The 18878-nt window shown below is 45.3% G+C and overlaps 1 protein-coding gene across 6 annotated transcripts in view; it reads left to right on the forward strand.

Annotated features, from left to right (window-relative positions):
• LOC119456458 (diacylglycerol kinase beta-like) overlaps window positions 1-18878 on the forward strand; it is a 468550-nt gene that overhangs the window by 101192 nt on the left and 348480 nt on the right. For 4 of the 6 annotated variants that reach the window (XM_049669879.1, XM_049669881.1, XM_037718259.2 and 1 more), the window contains exon 2: window positions 9873-9924. The exons of the other annotated variants lie outside the window; for them this stretch is intronic. The gene's annotated coding sequence lies outside the window, so the exon portion shown is untranslated. The remainder of the gene's footprint in view (window positions 1-9872; window positions 9925-18878) is intronic. 6 annotated transcript variants of the gene reach the window in all.

The raw sequence follows: 18878 nt of genomic DNA on the forward strand, positions 1-18878 counted from the left end.
TATTTATTTATTTATTTATTTATTTATTTAGAGGGCAATATAAGGAGATATCGGCACCAAGGCATGTGCCGGTGAGCCTTTGTAACACGACAAATCTGCGAATACTTTATATTCAAATACGCAAAGGCGAAATGAACACATCATAAAATAAGACAAACATAAATACACGAACCACGAAACATCACAAGGGAGAGAAAGAAAGATTGCATATATATGAATGCTTCAAGAAGAATATGAAATACAACGCACATCTTCATTCTGACCGAGCAAACGCATTGCATTCACTTCTTACCCTAGTAATGGCTGAAAATATCGCTGTCCTCCAGAAACTCTTTTAGAGCAACAAGCGCGCGTCTTTGAAGAGCACATTCGTGGGCCAAGGGCTCCAGACCTACTTGGTGCTCGTCTTTCATATTACGTATTATATTGGCTTTCTCTATGCCAAATTTAGAGCTGCTTGTCGTCGGTCGTAGTAGATGGGCACTGAGCGAATAATGCTGCAGAGTGGAAGAAGAGGGCCGGGCGGAAGGAGCCGATATTGACCGCGGCCGCGCGATATCTCGGCCAAGGCTGGACGCGAATAGAAGGGATGTCTGTCGTACGCTAATGCTCTGCCCGATCCCCGCTTTTCATAATCAATACCCATCCGCCTACACGCGAGGCTTCGTCTTGCTCGGTCGACTAAGCTGCCGCGTGACAGGGCCACTCAGCTGCAGCTCCTCGTCGATGCAGTGGCCCCGGGAATCTCTTTAGAGCGGAGTGGGCAGAGCGTCTTTACTGCTCTTCACTGGAGGCCGTATGTTGGAATTGAAAGCCCCGCCAGAGCGATCTGCGTAGAGCGTGCGAACTGAACTTTCATTGGAAGAACCAATGTATTAAATGGACGTGATTTACATACAGAGCTAAATTAAAATGAATCTGCTCCACAGATCTCTTGCACATATATTTTACGCTACCTAATTGTCGCGCTCTCCTCTCTTGAAACAAACACAGTCTATTGGTTATCTGCGTACAGTCTTGATTTTGTCCCTGTATGGACAAATGTTGTGTAGTTACGATGTCTATACAAGAGCCAAATGTCTGCAAATATTTTGCCGTGAATTGGTCTGCCGTTTATTAATCTCTGGGCCTTTTCCTATTACTTTTTCTTCGCTGGAAGCACGCTATATGACTTTCCTGGGAGTGAGGTTGATGCAGTATGTGCAATGCTTGCGACCAGTCGTGCACACGTCGCGCATTTTTTTCTACTTCTTTTTCTTTTTTGTTATGATGGCTGATGCTTAATAAAATAGGGGGGGGGGGGGGGGGGCTTAGTTATTTCGCATCAAAGAAAACTGGTCAATGACGAACTTCATTTTCTGACATGCAATAAAATGTGTTTTGGGACCGGACCTCCTCCAGCCTATTTCGTTATCCGTATCCACTTTTTTAATGCTTCACCTTGGAACAGAACACCCGCACGTGACACTGTCGACTAAATATTCCGAAAGATTGAAGTGCAGGAAAGGCGTGACAAGAATGCTCCATGGTCTCTTTGAAGGTTGCTCAGTGAATACAGAAACGAACTTTAGACCGGATCGAGTGATTCTGCGAAACGAAATTTGTTTTAAACTTGGCTCGCCGGTTAAAGGCCTTCAGTGTTTCAAAACGCATTGTCTCTTTCTTCTCTCTCTTTTTTCTAACTTGTTCGAGAATGTTCGCATTTCAAGTGCCGCGAACGTGCGAGTAGAATATGCCGAAGTGCACCCTCTCTTTCTTTTTTTTTTACATGTCCTACTTACCGAATGCGACAGCCGATGCAAACAGATATCCTGCGATATAACAAGCACATGTTAGCCTGGCGGACGGACAGTGGTTACCCCTCTATTTCTTTCGTCCTTATCTCACTCACAATTTTCCTGATCTCTCTTACCTCTCTCATCTCATTTCTTGACAACCTATAAAAAACAAATTCAAGAAGGTCGCTGTAGTGTAAAAACCCGACTCGCGAATATATGCATCAAGATTCTTCATGCATATATATGACATCATGCATGACATCTTGCTACGGATGAAGCGTAATAAACTGCCGTGTATACGACGTGCCTCTATTTATGGCACGAAATGTGTGCGCTTGAAAGTCAGAAACATCTATTTTACCTTCGTAGCCCTGTATCAGATGGTCGCTCATTTCACCGCGGCCCACTTGAAAGCCAATTAAGCTGCCGTCTAGGTGCCAGGTAGTGATGGAATTTTTCGCATCACTGTCTGCCAGTGGGCGAAAGCTCCTGTCGTTTCCTTTTCCCCCTGAAGTTATGCAGTGAATGTTCAGCTTAGTTAACATTCTGCACGCCGTGTTCCGTGGCTTTGCGCTATGTCGAAATTGTCTTCTGCACTGCTCAAGCACTAACGGCTAAGCACTAATGGCTTCACCATTGCCCTCAGTGGAGCCTGACTGTTCAAGCGAACACTTCGGCGTTATCGTAGAAATTGTCGTGATTATCAACATGCTCCTACGCCCATTTTCCTATCACCCTGTTGTGCTGCGCTCTATACAGTGAGATGTAGTATTCATGTGTAAGCAAACACGAGGGCCATGCGTGTGCAAGATCATCGCCTGCTACAGGCCGCATTCGCATGAACGCATGCTACGCTGCCTATACTGCATCCGTGATCATTTAGAACCTGCAGTGTAGTGCTTCTATGCTACCGATTGGCCTTGCGTGTCACACACTAGTGTCATGCACCCGACAATAGGCATGCGGCGTACGTTCATCATTGCTCAAGCGTCTTGCATGTGTACACTGTATTATGGCTTCACGGTGCACGTACGACGGGATCCATTATACAGGGTGTCCCAGCTATCACGCAGCACGATTAAAAAAAAAAAAGGAACGGCGTTACGCGAAGCAAACCTAGTGCGTATTGTTTCCAATACAGTGGAGTAGCCGGCAGCAATTTTTTTCATTACTGAATTTTAATTAGGTAATTGTAATTAATTATCTAACTCGGGAAGTACTGTCCTAATTATCAAAGTGTCAATGAAATAGTTGTAGAGCAACATGAAAAACTCCCGATACAGCCTTCTGTTGCTCAATACGTGCTACATAAAAGTGTTTTTCCGAGCGTGAGAGAAGCCCGCAAATACACGCAAAGTTCCTCGAGCGGCCAGTCGCGCGGCAATTCTGCGTGTATTCGCGGGCTTCTCTCACGCTCGGAAAAACACATTTATGTAGCAAGTATTGAGCAACAGAAGGCTGTATCGGGAGCTTTCATATTGCTCTACAACTATCTCATTAACACTTTGATAATTAGGACAGTACTTTCCGAGTGAGATAATTAATTACAATTACCTAATTAAATCTCAGTACTGAAAGAATTGCTACCGGCTACTCCACTGTATTGGAAACAATACGCAAATGCCTCACAACTTCAAGTGTACCAGAGAGCTGGAAGAACGCCAACATTATACCTATCCATAAGAAGGGAGAGGTTAAAGAATTGAAGAATTACAGACCCATTAGCTTGCTTTCAGTATTGTATAAAATATTCACCAAGATAATTTCCAATAGAATCAGGACAACACTTGACTTCAGTCAACCAAGAGAACAGGCTGGCTTCAGGAAGGGATATTCTACGATGGACCATATCCATGCCATCAATCAGGTAATCGAGAAATCTGCGGAGTACAATCAACCTCTCTATATGGCTTTCATAGATTATGAAAAGACATTCGATTCAGTAGAGATATCAGCAGTCATAGAGGCATTGCGTAATCAAGGAGTGGAGGAGGCATACGTGAATATCTTGGCAAATATCTACAAGGATTCCACAGCTACCTTGGTTCTCCACAAGAAAAGTAGAAAGATACCTATCAAGAAAGGGGTCAGGCAAGGAGACACAATCTCTCCAATGCTATTCACTGCATGCTTAGAAGAAGTATTCAAGCTCTTAGACTGGGAAGAATTAGGAGTGAGGATCGATGGCGAATATCTCAACAACCTTCGGTTTGCAGATGACATTGTCCTATTGAGCAACAATGGAGAGGAATTACAACAAATGATTGAGGACCTTCATCGAGAAAGTGCAAGAATTGGGTTGAAGATGAATATGCAGAAGACAAAGATAATGTTCAATAGCCTGGCAAGCGAACAAGAATTCAGGATCGCCAGTCAGCCTCTAGAATCTGTAAAGGAATATGTTTATCTAGGTCAATTACTCACAGGGGACCCTGATCATGAGAAAGAAATTTACAGAAGAATAAAATTAGGTTGGAGTGCATACGGCAGGCATTGCCAAATCCTGACTGGGAGCTTACCACTGTCGTTGAAAAGAAAAGTGTACAATCATTGCATTCTACCGGTGCTAACATACGGGGCAGAAACTTGGAGATTAACAAAGAAGCTCGAGAACAAGTTAAGGACCGCACAAAGAGCAATGGAACGAAAAATCTTAGGAGTAACGTTAAGAGACAGGAAGAGAGCGGTGTGGATCAGAGAACAAACGGGGGTAGACGATATTCTAGTTGACATTAAGCGGAAGAAATGGAGCTGGGCAGGCCATGTAATGCGTAGGATGGATAACCGGTGGACCATTAGGGTTACAGAATGGATACCAAGAGAAGGGAAGCGCAGTCGAGGACGGCAGAAAGTCAGGTGGGATGATGAGGTTAGGAAATTCGCAGGCGCAAGTTGGAATACGCTAGCGCAAGACAGGGGTAATTGGAGATCGCAGGGAGAGGCCTTCGTCCTGCAGTGGACATAAATATAGGCTGCTGCTGCTGCTGCTGCTGCTGCTGCTGATGATGATGATGATGATGACTCCACTGTATTGGAAACAATACGCACTAGGTTTGCTTCGCGTAACGCCGTTCCTCTTTTTCTAAATCGTGCTGCGTGATAGCTGGGACACCCTGTATATACCGGCGCGTTTATTTCGTTTGTCATGCTTTCTTATGCTTGTACCCCAGTGGTTGTGCGTCTCGACGCGATCAGGCTCATCGCGCTCTACTTCCTTTTCTAGAACTTCGGTTCACGTTTGTGGCTTATTTCTGTTTTCAAATGACAGGACCTCAGACACTATTTCTTCTATTTTAACACTCTTTAGTAGCGTGACCTGCAGTGACCGGCCCTACTGTGTGTGACCTGTACTTTGTGTGTTCCGTGGTCATTGCTCACTCTCTCCCTCTTTCCATTCCCCCTTTTCCTAACCCCTAGTGTAGGGTAGCAAACCGGACGCTCGTCTGGTTGACCTCCCTCCCTTTCCTCTCCTTGCTCCATCTCTCTCTTGTGTGTTCTAGTTAATTTCCCTTCTTTCCTTCCCTCCTCTCTCTCCCTGTCATCTTTCTGTTCCCTTTTCCCATTCCCCCGGTGTAGGGTAGCCAACCGAACGTTATTCTGGTTAACCTCCCTGCCTTCTGCCTTTCTCTTTCCTCCTCCTGGTTAATTCTCTGAGATTTGTCATCTTTCTCTTTCTTTCATATTCCCTCCCCTTCTTCATATCTTCCATTTCTATGTTTCTTACTCCTTTCTAAGAGTAGGCGGGCGTTGTGCCCCTTCCGGTGGCAGCCTGCTCCTCGCTTTCCCTTTCCTCTCAAGTTTATATGTGTTTGAAAGCAATTATTATTATTATTATTATTATTATTATTATTATTATTATTTAGTTCAATTATTCTCATCTTCAACTACCTTTTCTATCCGCTCCTTCCCTATCTCCCTCTCTGTGCATTGCATGCGTATTTCCATATAAAATACTAGTTATCCCGTATGGATTTCAAGCGGCTTGCGGGCTGACTGACTCGCTTCCGTGCTTAGAGACGCGGTTGCGATGCAACGAGCAGTCCTTGGCCACTGGCTAGCGTGCACCGCAGCGCTAACGCGTTTTCCGTGCCGTTGCGCTATGTCGAAATCACCATCTGGGCTTTTCAAGAACTCGATGCATGGCTTTAGCGTCGCACCGCAGTTTTAGCTACTTCGACCTGCGACACTGCAGCGCCGTGAAAGCGGTATGTTTTATGCAGTTGCCAATTTTGTTGTTTACTACACGTTCTTTGCGCGGCGGTTACGAAATGTGTCGAGCTGTGCGCATTCACTCGCCGTTGCACCCAGGCGCAGTTTCAGCGAGATTTGCGGAACGCGGAGAGGAGACTTGAAAAACAAAAAGTAACAGAAACTTACCCGGTGTAAAAAGAAAGTGCGAAAACCAAGAGGGCGCTCATCCATTGAAGTTTTATGGCGCAGGTGACCCCGAGGGCACGGATGAAAGGTGACGAAATGGTATGAAGGCCACGACACTGCTCATTTGACAATAACGAATCTGGATGAAGCAAAAGAAAAAAAAGGACATCCGCGAGTGCTAGAATGCTATTGTTTCGTTTTCTACATTTATTTTAGGTGTTTTATCAACTGAAATGACCGTGCAGGCAGTGACCGTGAGCGCGGTTACGAAACTTTATTCGCAATTGTTTAGCCAGCAAAAATTAGGAATGAAAGTGAAAAAGGCCCGTACACGCTATTCTTCTTCGCGTTCTGTCTCACTGGAGCCGTGCACCGTTCTGCGAGCCGGGGTAGACGACAGCTATAGTCAGAGTTCACCAGGCTGTTAACAAAACTTTGGATTGAAGAAGTTTCGCAAAGCTCTTTAAATATCACAGCTTTCTACGAAAACCACTGGAGGTAAATCGGGCAATAGCGTCTACGGGAGCTGCTAGTGTGACGGTTCCCTCAGTATGGTAATTCATGATGGCCATTGTGCATGGATTGGCCTCGACTTCGTTCTTTTGGCTTCAATCAACGTTGCGACTTTGCATATTGATCGCATTCGACAAAATATTGCGCTGTAATCGCAACAAATTGCGTCTATCACTCAGTGCGTGCAGATACTTTACTACATTCACTCGTTTATAAAACTGGGTTTACTTGGAAATTTCGAAAAATACATCTCGCCGTGGTGGCTGGCTCAGTGGCTATGTGGCGTTTAGCTGCCCAGAACGAGGTCGCGCGTTCGATTCCCGGCCGCGGCGACCGCATTTAGAGCATGGCGAAACTCAAGAACGCCTGTGTAGCGCCCCCCCCCCCCCCCCCCTTTTTTTTTTTTTGCATTCAGGTTAATGAATCCCAGGTGGTCGAAATTTCTCCGATGTCCTCTACTATGGCGTCTTTCATACCCCACTGTGTAGTTTCGGGACATTGAATCTTTTAATTTCCTTTTCTTTAAATTAAGCATAATATATATAATGCGGCAAGAACGTGAGAAGCCACAATATTAGACAAATCTGTGCGCTGTATACCCATCCTTCTCATGGCTGCATGATCGGTGTGCCAGAGTTGCCTCTATTAATGTTTTCAGGAAACTTTATATGCAAATGAGGATGGCTTCGCGATTTGGCAGTGCACGCGCGGTTCACTGATCACGATCGACACTTACGCCACAGCCGAGGCCCTTGCCCATTACGATTACGTGCGCACAGATGGATCTTTCAGAGTTCGCTCAACGATCACTGCTGCCGGTGGATCTGTCTTTCGCAGCGCTCTACGGTTCTAGCGAGAAAGCGTTCAATTAGACGCCCCATTTGCGTGAGAAAAAGGCGTGCACGCGGCGGGGTTTCCCCTTTATGTGCGGCGGCGCATTCGTGCTTCCATACACGGTGGACGCGAATGAATGGAAGAAGCGGGGCTCTGACTCTAAAGGCAGAATGCCGCGACCGGCGGCGTGGGAGTGTCGACCGCGGTCGTCGCGCGACGGCAATGTCCCGAGCGCCTTTGTGAGGCACGTTGTTACGTGGCCGCGATATTTGTTGGGTCATCGATTCCTCCTCCACGGCCCACACGTTGAAGGGAGGGGTGGGCGCGATCGATGTGCTTGCCCGCTTTTATTTTTGCGCCCGTCGATACAACTGCGCGAAGATGGTTTTCTCTTCTCGTTTGTTGCAAGAAAAGATAAAAGGAACGGACACAAAAGGAAACGGGGCAATTGTCCGTGAATGGCTGTTTTCTTTTGCATCGCCTCGCATCTCGAAAGAGGCAGAACGAGAGTCGTTTGTAAACTTGCGACACCGTCGTCTTGCGTCGCTCTCATTTTTTTTTTTTTTGCGTTCTTTTCGTTCTTTCGACGCTGTCCCGTGCCGTGCTCGGCGGGATGGTTTTCTTTCGCCTGCTGACGTCTTGAACGCTCGGCCGGGAGCATCTCGCTGTGTGACATCACAAATCATTGTCCGAATTTTATGCATACCCGCTTTCGCATTGTTACGTGAATCCTGCAGAAAAAAAATCGCAGGCTTAACTGCAGTTGATGTGCGCCTAATACGAAACTTTCATGATTTGCGGAGAACGGTTGTATAAAATAATGTAACTATTGTGTAACGAACGGTTATGTAGAGTTTATAGCCTGTAGTGTTTATACTTCTAGGTAAGTAAGACAATGTTTGTAATGGCAAGATGTAAGATTGAAAGTAAACTAAAATCTAGTGGTGCATACGCAGTGGCAGGCCCAGGGACACATGCGCAGTGGCATATAGCCTGTCGCCAGTGGGGCACATGATTTTAGACTGCACTATCACCGGGATCGACCCACAAAAACGGCCGGATACTCTCGCGAGCCAGAAAGTGGCTAGACTCGGAGCAGAATGGTTAGCATTAAAGTTGGGGGCACCCCAACCCGCTTTCACCCACATTAGTGCCCTTACCCGAACGCGATTTCTCGTGTCTGTGCAATTTCTTCACGCCGCGTGCGCTGTTATCGCGCCTGGGACAAGATGTGATTCGTCTGTGCGGGCCTTTCCAGGCTTTGCGTACACGGTGTGCAGGGTTCGCATGTGTACGTTTTGTCGGGCTCAACATAACTGGAGACAGTGCACACGTCTTGAATTGTGCAATGAGCGCTTAACGCTGTTATCACTTCTCGTCTCCTACTCTCCCCCCCCCCCCCCCCCCCCCCCCCCCCGTTCAATGTGTGTCGTACCGGCGCGGAGGGCATGTGATCCTCCGGCGGATTTGTACTTTGAGTAAACGTTATTCTTTTTCTTTCAGGAAACTAATCTAACGGTATTTTATTCGCTTGTTAAAAAAAAGACAAGGACGCAGACATAGGTGCATGTGCTCACTTGTGTCTTTGGCTTTGTCTTGTGCCCTCTTAAAAGCTTCTGTGTCATGACTATTTCCTTTCTTTTTTTGGACGCAGATGTCGGTTACATAAAAAGGGAAGTGGTGTACCTTGATTTTATGATCAGATGTGTATAGCTTTCTTGAAAACAAAAAGGGTGCAACACCAACAAACAAACAAAAATGATTGAAATACAACACAGTTCGTTGTATACGTCGCTATGAGGACGATAGACAATAAGGTGGTAGTTTTGGAAAATCTTGTATTTTAAGGCTTTGGAAGCTGCGAATTAGAATCAGCTTTCTGGAGGAAGGTTCGCGCTCGGCGGAAGCCAGTGCTTCATAACTTGGCTTGCAGTCAGTTATAGATAGGTGCTGTCTCGCCTGTGTATTTTTTATGAAGGCTGTATAACCGATGACGGTAGAAAATGGACTGCATTGCGGCATTTCATTTCTGCTGAAGCAAAGCCTTGCGAAATTGGGAGCTTTCGCGCGTTGCGCAACGACGGTGCTGGTGCATCTATTCTTACTTCCTTGTATCTGGCATAGGCGAACCTAATTTGCCTGCCATGAAAAACACATAAGCGTAAACCGTCTGTGATTTCAACTCATCACGTGGAGAATCTTGGATTATGAAAATGAGCAGCTTTTTCTGCTCGTATTCCTGGAAACGCGGGGTCTGTGACATCCCTGTAGCAGCAGTCTCAAATTATCTTGAGCTTCGCTTTTTTTTTATGGCTGCATTGCGTAACTTCTTGCGAATAGTTTTGTAATATCGTACTTCACCTCTTTCAGGTTGTGCCCGGCTTGCACTGAAAGCAACTGCGTTATCAAGTAGAGTCGACTGGTAAGTGAACTTCCATGGCTTCTTTGCCGTCACGGAAACCACCTAGAGCTTATTCAAGATTGGCGGACAAAGATTCTGCAGTGTGGCCTTCCGTGCCGTCAGAAGATATTAGTGTAGAAGCGCAGCCGCCGTACAACAAACCTGCATCTTCGTTACCGGATGAACAAATCAATGTTATATTCAGGAAGTTGATTAGTGCCTTGCGAATCCGGCTCGGTGGCGTTAAAACACCAGTTGCTACGACAACGGTTCAAATGTTTGAAGCTCTCGAGCCGCTGCTTGGTGCTATGCTGCTTCGCGGTAGCGATTATATGTGTATAATGTGTTTATGTGCAAGACACCTATCACGTATGGACATGCGGACGTCATATAACTTTGCATTAGTGTGCAACATGCTGCCGAGAGCACGCTTCGTGTATCTGTGTGTGCACGATGTGTGTACCGTATACATTGGACTGATTACTAGTGTTGCATCGTCACCTAATTTTCTCCTCATTCTTTGTCGGTCTTTCCCTCACCCTTTACGCCAGTTGTAGAGTATAGAAGGCTAGAGACAAGCTTTTCCGACCGACCTTTCCACCTTTCTTATCACTAAACGTTTCTCTCTTCGTCTCTTTTGGCGTATTAGGGGACCCAAGTTCAGGCATTTGAGTACTAAATATGATTCTATGTGCGAATACTTCACGCACAATTATCAATAAACTATCATTATTATTCAAAAAGACATAAATGCAAGTAGCATCAACGTGACTAATCTTTATTTAAGGTCTTTATTTCGTATATTCCGCACATAACGCCTACAACTTATTTCATTGTTTAAAGAGGTAGCAAAGGCCGTGTTCTCAACAACCATATTTTCAATATTCGAGGGACACTTCGTCCTTTCCCACAAAATGATTATGCACTCTTTCGTTTTTTTCCCGCGAGAAAATATAAAATCATTTAATCGTATCGTTAACTATTCCTTTATTCGGCACACCACGTCGACTTCATGGTGATGATGATGATGGCGATATTGTCACACGTACCTTTTACACGTGACTGTTTTTCACTGGGTTATCACTGTTATCAAGTTATCCCTCGGCTTAAGACGGGCTTAGTGTATCCGAAATTTCTTGAATGTTGCCCATCCTACAACGAAAGAGACGAGCCTAATGAGATTACGCGCGCGATGCGAATAGTGTTGTAAGTTCTCGAATGTACGCGAGCGTCACAGACTACTCTGAAATGTATGGTGATACACGTATTAATAGGGGACAGACTTGACCCATGATCGTTTACAATAGGTTTAGCGCGAAGCAAGCGATCACAAATGAAATGACACAAGGAGATGGTGTGTATTTGTACGCTCTTAATCTTGTTACACATAAGTTCCATTAAGTAAGTAAGGCATTTTCACAAAGGAGAAAAAAAAAAAAAAAAAAAAAACGTTCTGCTTTCTGAGTGGAATCTATCTGGAAGGAATGTCTTTGAGCGTCGGCTCTTCCATCGGTGGAGCTTGTAAAACTGTTCCACTTTCTTATTGGAACTTATCGACAACTAGATTAAGAGTGCACAAGAACACATAGTCATTGTGTGCCTTTTTCTTGCGTGTTCGTTTGCTTCGCGCCAAGCCTATTGTAAGCAATAACGCACCAATTACACCAGCTACAACCACAAGTTCTACCTGACCCGTTCTCCTTTATAGTTGTTATTTCAGACTTGCTTGTCTTTCCGTGCACACGTTCGCCCTATAAATAGATAAATTCACGCTTCTGGCAGTGTTTGTTTCTTCACCATCTTTAAAACGTGAGCGTCCTCTGTTTTTAAACATAGCGGTACCACGAATTATCTTCGTTTATATATCTTTGCGGTGTTATAATTTTGAATTGTTTTTGTGTTTTGTGCGCCAAGTTGAAGTATTCAAAATGAATAGTATTGCGCGTTTTCCCTGCCTTGTGTGCCACCAGTCTTACCGCCATATCTTGCTAGTTTCCTCTGTTTATATAAATACACTTACGCATCCTGCACTAGGTTAAGTGCGTTCCCATTCTATGGATACTGCGATCTTCTAACGAAAACAGGAGGGCAGCGCCGCCTCTTGGTTGCAGTCTTCACTGCCTACTTTGACAACACTTCGCCACGGTTGATGAACCTTAAATCGTGCTTAAGTGTCTACTCCAGGACACACGAGTGGAGCGGTGCCCGTCAAGCGACTTCGCATCTCAGGGACTGCCAAGAAGTCGAACAGCAAGCTCCGATTGCGCTTGCCGTCTGGCGCCACAAAGGCGCCGCCGTGCCCACTGGTCGTGACTGTACTGCGTGCCAGCATGTGTCGGCAAGGACACATATCGTGCTCGCGTTCTGTACTCTTATGTAACGAGATAGCCCGGTACTTTTCTTATCGGTGTCGAACAACTGTCTCACGTTTCCTTTCGTTTCTTATGCGTCCTGAAAGACTTAATAAGCGTCCCAGTTGGCCGTGTTATCTGGCGTGCCTGTTCCGTTGCGGCAGCGTCTGGAGAACACGCTTCCTTCCGCACGTAGAGGAAGGCACGACGCTATTGCTGTTCTTCGTTAATTTTTCTTCTAGCTCGCTGTCGTATTTTCTATTTTTTACCAAGTTGAATCGCTGATGTTACTCATTACAGACGCCTTGCTTCTTTCTAGAGCTTCCTTTTGGCGCCGTTTGTGGAATTCACGGAAGGCTGCGCGCCGTTACTCTTCTCGTGCTGTTTGCACGCTTGGCTCGTTTTCAACGCTGCCTCTAATGCATGTTGACGTTGTTGGCATCCCAGTTGTGCTGACACGAAGCGCGTCAGCCGAGCGTGAACGTCAGCCGTGCCAGCAATGTGCAGAGGCTTGCAGTCGCTTGTCACGTGCCCGCGCATACGTTACGTTTCAAATCGTGGCGGTCAGCGTAATGGGGCGCTCTCTCTTTTTTTCCACACAGACTAACACAAACGGGACATGCACCTCGTGCTGTGTATAATGTCAATGAGCATAGGGGAGCGTTCGCTCTGGCCGGTGGCTGCTATACGATTAGAGAAACATCCTGAGCAGTGCAAGTAGATTCCCAGCCTTGTAGCAGAGATGAAATAATCCTGCGAGTATTTATGTAGTTTTATTGCTGAGATCCGTAATGTGTACAACTTGAACAGGCAGTAGATGATAACAGGTTTATCAAAGCAGCTGTGTTCTTGGTGTCCGCAATATTCCACGCATTTTTCCTTTGTATTTTGTGCGCTTATTCGGCTGCCAGTGTGCCTTCCTTTTCTTCTTATTTATTTTTTCCGTGGAGAGAATGGGCGTGGTGTCTTTCTAGCCCAATTGCTACCCCCATTCTCCTTCTCTCTGTATGGTGTTTATTTATGCTTACGTTAATAATAATAATAATAATAATAATAATAATAATAATAATAATAATAATAATAATAATAATAATAATAATAATAATAATAATAATAATAATAATAATAATTGAGCCTGTAACTGGGTTATACGTGGCAATTTCATCGTGATCAATTTTCGTGTTTTGTTTTTGCTTTACTTGCGTTCCCTGTTTGCCGTGCACTGCTTCAGCAGGTTGACAAAAAAAAAAAAAAAAAAAAGCGGGAGGCTTATCGATCTGTTTTTGACGTGCGTGACTGTTGGCGCTGCTCTGGAAACCGAACGTAGCAAATGGTTGTCTTCTTAGGCATGAGTGGTGTACTTCATTATCGATTAAGCTACATTCAGCTCCTCTGCGCTAGCGAATATGACCGGGCTTGCATGGATCTCTTGATGCGTCAGCTTTGTGCGCAGCAGTGGTATTCTACTGCAAATACCCGATCGAACGAAAGTAAACATAACTTTGGCACACATAATGTCAACCGAGAGATTTAGCCAAATAAAATATTCTGACAAAAGACGCTCTAAAAGGCGTCACTTACCTCCCCTGCGCTTCCCCCCACTTTTTATTCTTAATATTTCTTTTTACTTGTTCCCAGCATTTCGGTTCGATTCTAGCGCCGGCATTCTTTGATTTCACAAGTGCTTACTTTCGCATGCGAGAATGCTGCTCTTTTTCCCTCTTGTGACAACTTAGCAAAGCCGGCTTCCCATTGAAGCGATGAATAACTTCCGATAAGCTCCGAACAGGACCGGATGTCTTTACGTCTTGGTGGAATTGCCTCAGCGCTTTCTGAAGCTATTCAAGATTTGTGTTTTTTTGTTTGTTCATAGGCTTGCTAACATTGCCGACGCTTTGTCCGAGCGTTTTGTACTCTGCATATACAGGCGCTGCTCGCAGCGTTCGCGGGCAACAAAAGCGTGGTGTCAGGCATTACTGCAATACAGGGGCGTAGCTTTTCACCGAAGCAGCTGTAAACGCCGCATTGCTTTGAATGCAGCGTGAACACACGCAAGCAGGACGAATTTCTCTGTGCGATGGCGGATGCATTCGTATACATTTTTTCTTGATTTTCATTGCTCCATCAACTTTTCTTTTTTCTTATTGTTCCTCCGATTCTTTTTTTTTCTATGCTTTGTTTTTACACTGCGATATCTTGCTTTTTTATTTTTTTAGTCAACTGCTTCTTCCTTTCCACGGTGCTACCATTATCTATGGGACTATTCCCATTTTCTCCATCGTTTAGTCATTCCGTCGGGAACACTTTGGCATTTAGATGGTCCTCGACGGCGTCTAGCAACCTCTGCTTACGCAGACTTCGATATCGCTGTCTGTGGCAGCTTTTGTCGCACGAATATTAGATTTATCTGCTAAGAGACCTAGAGAAGATCTCGCACTGTGGAGCTTCTTGAGCTATAGCATTGACAAAACGAAGTAACCAACTTTTAACTATACACCCTCTACACGGTGGGTAAGTTTTGATTGATTGATTGATTGATTCATTCATTCATTCATTCATACATTCTGCTTTCACCCATGGAGCTTCAACGTCCATAATTCTCTTGCCAACGTAGCTCTACATATGAAGTCATTAAGCCTTAAATCGATCTCATCTTTCAACCCTGGATATTCGTCACAGTGACCGCGACACAAATCACAGACGCCTGTCGCAGACGCAGTGCGTCCTGCAGCGCGTACGGTACGGTAGGTAGCGTGTGATAGCTCGCGCCGCAGTATGCATACAATGATTCCTCCTCTAACACTGCATTTTATTGTCCGGTATACCTATTTAAAGTTAGTGCTTTAGTATTCTATAGTAGTGGAGCGTTGCGTAAGGGTACATTTCATAAGTTTTGAATTAAATCCTTGCATAACGGTGTGCAATTGTAGATTCCCTCTGCTGTGGTCGAACTTCATAAACCACGGTGCCCTGCATATACGTATACACGTTTTTTGTTTTCTTATTATCAGCACGTGTACGTGCTCATTTTCATCTTTGATTTATCTCTTTGTTTTCATGTTGTATTACCTTGTGCCAATAATATTTCCGCGGACGTAGCAGTTGTAATGTTTTGTAAGACGCTACGGAAAGGAAGCTAGAATGGACTTCACCTGTTCATTCGCTTTTCTTGTTGGAGACAGTCGCTGTGCAACTGTGTCCCATATGTATTGCCGTGATTGTTGTGTCCACAACACAAATAATAATACAGCTTCGTTATGGTCATGTGAACAACTGCTAGGCATTTTTACTGGCGCATTGTATCCTTCACGAACCGTAATATCAGAGCAAGCAGCTGTTTAGACACGTATCTGCACTACGCCGCGCATTCGCAATGAAGGTAGCAAAGTGAGTGCAGACCGTCTATAAATGGGCGACTGGAACCCCAGAGCAATACTGAGAGGGCAGGCGTAAATTAAAGAACGCGTATCGCTAATTGTCACGCTGAGAATACCGCCACACAGCTGCTGTACGAGAGAGAGCGGAGGAAGTGTCAAATTTGTCGCAATGTTCGTAATGCGTGTTCGTTCAAAATAACAGCTGAGATAATGAGCAAACGGCGAGAAATTAAATGCTTTCAAAACTGCTGTTTATCAGCCGCATTGTATATGAAGTTTCTTGCTAATCAATGGGCTGACTGACGTGGCTCAGCTTGCGTAACGAGCCTGCTAAGGGCAGGATTCTACACAACAAATCTGTTAGTGATACCTCGTTGCAGAACAATTGTATAAAGCCTATCGTTATACGCATACACTGCGCCCATATGTTTAGTTATTGTGAGCACGTTACAAGCAAAAAATCTCACAGTTCCGCCATAAGGGCGAAGCAATGAATGCGATAGCATGTTAGAGTATTTCACCAAGACTCGTACCTGTAGTGGCAGTATGAATTGAAGTAGACGTAAGCTGACTTAGAGAGCTGTTGTGCTAGCAGTCCTCTGTTTGAATCCTGCCATGGGACAATTTCATTTGCGTTTATTAATTAAAGCCGACGTCTCTCTTAGCGCCTTCGCCACTACTTTTCCACATTGGGTATGTTTCGAACCTCTTTCCTGGGCCGATGCCGGAGGTCGTGCACAGCCGCGCTAAGAAAATTACATAATTTTCAGGTTTGAGCTCTGTTATTGTTTCGCACATTTATTATTTAAGCCTGAGAAGATTTAAGATAAAAGGCATGCGCTGTCGGTGTTCTTATTGCATGGCATTTGTTTGTGGGCTGACATTATCAAAATTCTGAGGAATAATTTTGTCAAGAATGTAATACCTGGTATGAGCAACTTTAGTGATGGAATGATGTGGCAATATAACCCGCATGTACCGCATCTTGTATAACATAGCATGGTATATAGTATACAATTACCTAAATATATACGGAAACTCATGGCGGCGACGCCGCCGACGGCAAACATTTGCTTGGAGTGTCCATATAATTGCTATTGCAATTATAATTAGTTGTATCGCAGTTATAATTGCTATCGCAATAATAACGCATGGACAAGTGTGTGGTCATCAAGCCTTGCAGCATAGCGGCACAGCCTCGAAATGAGCACGGACATTTGCGAGCACAAGCACATACGCAGCGGGAGCCCAGTCAGCGTAAGCTGACATGCGCACCGCTAGCGACGTCGCCAGTGGTTATCACTATATAGGTGGTGCTATGCGCATTTATACTCATGGACTTGCATGTAATGTGTGTTGCCGCAGGATAATTAATCAACTAATCAGTCAGTCGATCAACTGATTGGTAACCTAATAACATAACACAACAATTGAATGAATGAATGAATGAATGAATGAATGAATGAATGAGGACATTTGTTGTGTGGTTTCTGAAAACGACTGACAACAAAAATGTAGATAGGTGGTCGACGATGTTCTTCGCGGATATCTCCATACTAGACATCGGCGTGCACCAAGTGCGCGCCGGTGCCTTAGCTGGTGACTATTTTCGCGTTTTTAGTGATTGCGGGTCTGTACATGAAGATAATTAATCAATTTATGTGCTGTAGTGAACCTCATAGATAAGATGAAGCCTCGCGCGAAGCCTTAAACAACATATTTTAGAATGATACTACGGTTAAGAAACACCGTAAGTGCGTGACATGGCGTTGAACGCGGGAGAAATTATGAGCGCTACTCGCATTGCAGTCGTGTCGGAGACACACCAGACAACATGGTCGCCGAGGTCGTAGTACACAGCACACCCCATCGCTCTCTTCGCGCATGAGGCGACCCCTCCCCCCCCGCGTCCCTAAGAAGACTCCATTGGCGCAGCGATGCCGTCGGAGGTGCATGAGTAATTTGCTCCGTATTTCCCATTAGCGCAGGCAGAAATATGCAGGGTGTCCCGTTCTGGCCCCGTATATCAGCGGGTGTCACCGGAGAAATCGAGACAAATTGCTTCACGCGTCTTCGGGACGCGAACGTCAGTTTCATTCCTCACAAGATACGAGTATGTAATAATGCGCGCCGAGCGTCTTGCGATGCATGGCTGCACCCACAAGGCGAGCCATTTACTGCAGTTAAAACTTTTCAAACATAATTAATTTTACTCACTCTTAGGCTTCAAACGTACGCGAACGCTACGCAGGCGTCTTTATTACAGTAAAACCGAATAACTTTGCCTCAGTTAAGTGGAATGCTTTAAAATGCACGCGCTCTTCGCTTTTCGATCAGCAAGCACGTGGCCCTTATGCGCATTACGATGCCTCATAAGGTGATCATTTCGTCGAGTCGCTCTCCCAGATTTTCCTTGTCATTTGCGGAAGATACCGAGACCGTGCTGCTTCGAATGGAGGCAGATCAAAATAGCTTATACGTCAAACGATCAGATCTGTAATTGTCCTTATCGAGAACGTCGAATTACTGGAATTACTAAGCTCCACTCCTGAACCAACACTTTGTATTGCGATAGCAATTATATGGACACTCCAAAGCAGATTTCTGCCGTCGCCGTGAGGTTCCGTATGACGTCAACGGCGATGAAATCGTCGCCGCGCTCCGGACGCTGTATGTGCGAGTGAAAGGGCGCGAGGGACGCGCGCTTTCACGGGGAGCGAACGCACGTCGGAGAACAAACGCGCGTTCTGCGCCGTGATATGATAAGTGGTTCTTGAGGGAAAGGGAAAGGTTGGCGCTATCTTCTGCAGCCCTTGAGGGAGCACGGCTCAGCGCCAATTGAAGGGCTGCAGAATTCAGCGTCTCTTTCCTCCTTTCCATATATAGAGAGCAAACGCAAATTTTTCCGTCGCGCGAAAGGCCGTGGGGGGACGGGAGGGAGGGAGGGGAGGCGACGTTTAGCTGCGGCACCAAATACGTATTTATACAAAAACGCCGCGCGCGTTCGGCGCGAACGCGGACAAAACGCCGACGACGTCGACAACAGTTCTGCGCGTTGCTGGTGCTGCTGCATGTCCAAGTTTACACCGCTGATAAAACTACTATCCTTACTGCGTATAGCTCTTTATACTAATTTGCTATCGCAATTGGTGCTTCGCCTTTAGGGTGAAACTGCGACAAATTTTTTGTTGACGGTCGACGAAATGCGCAATTACGTGCCACCAATGAGCTACGCTAATGAACTTAG

Source organism: Dermacentor silvarum, chromosome 6, assembly GCF_013339745.2.
Source record: "Dermacentor silvarum isolate Dsil-2018 chromosome 6, BIME_Dsil_1.4, whole genome shotgun sequence".
In the NCBI taxonomy this organism is placed as follows: Eukaryota; Metazoa; Arthropoda; class Arachnida; order Ixodida; family Ixodidae; genus Dermacentor; species Dermacentor silvarum.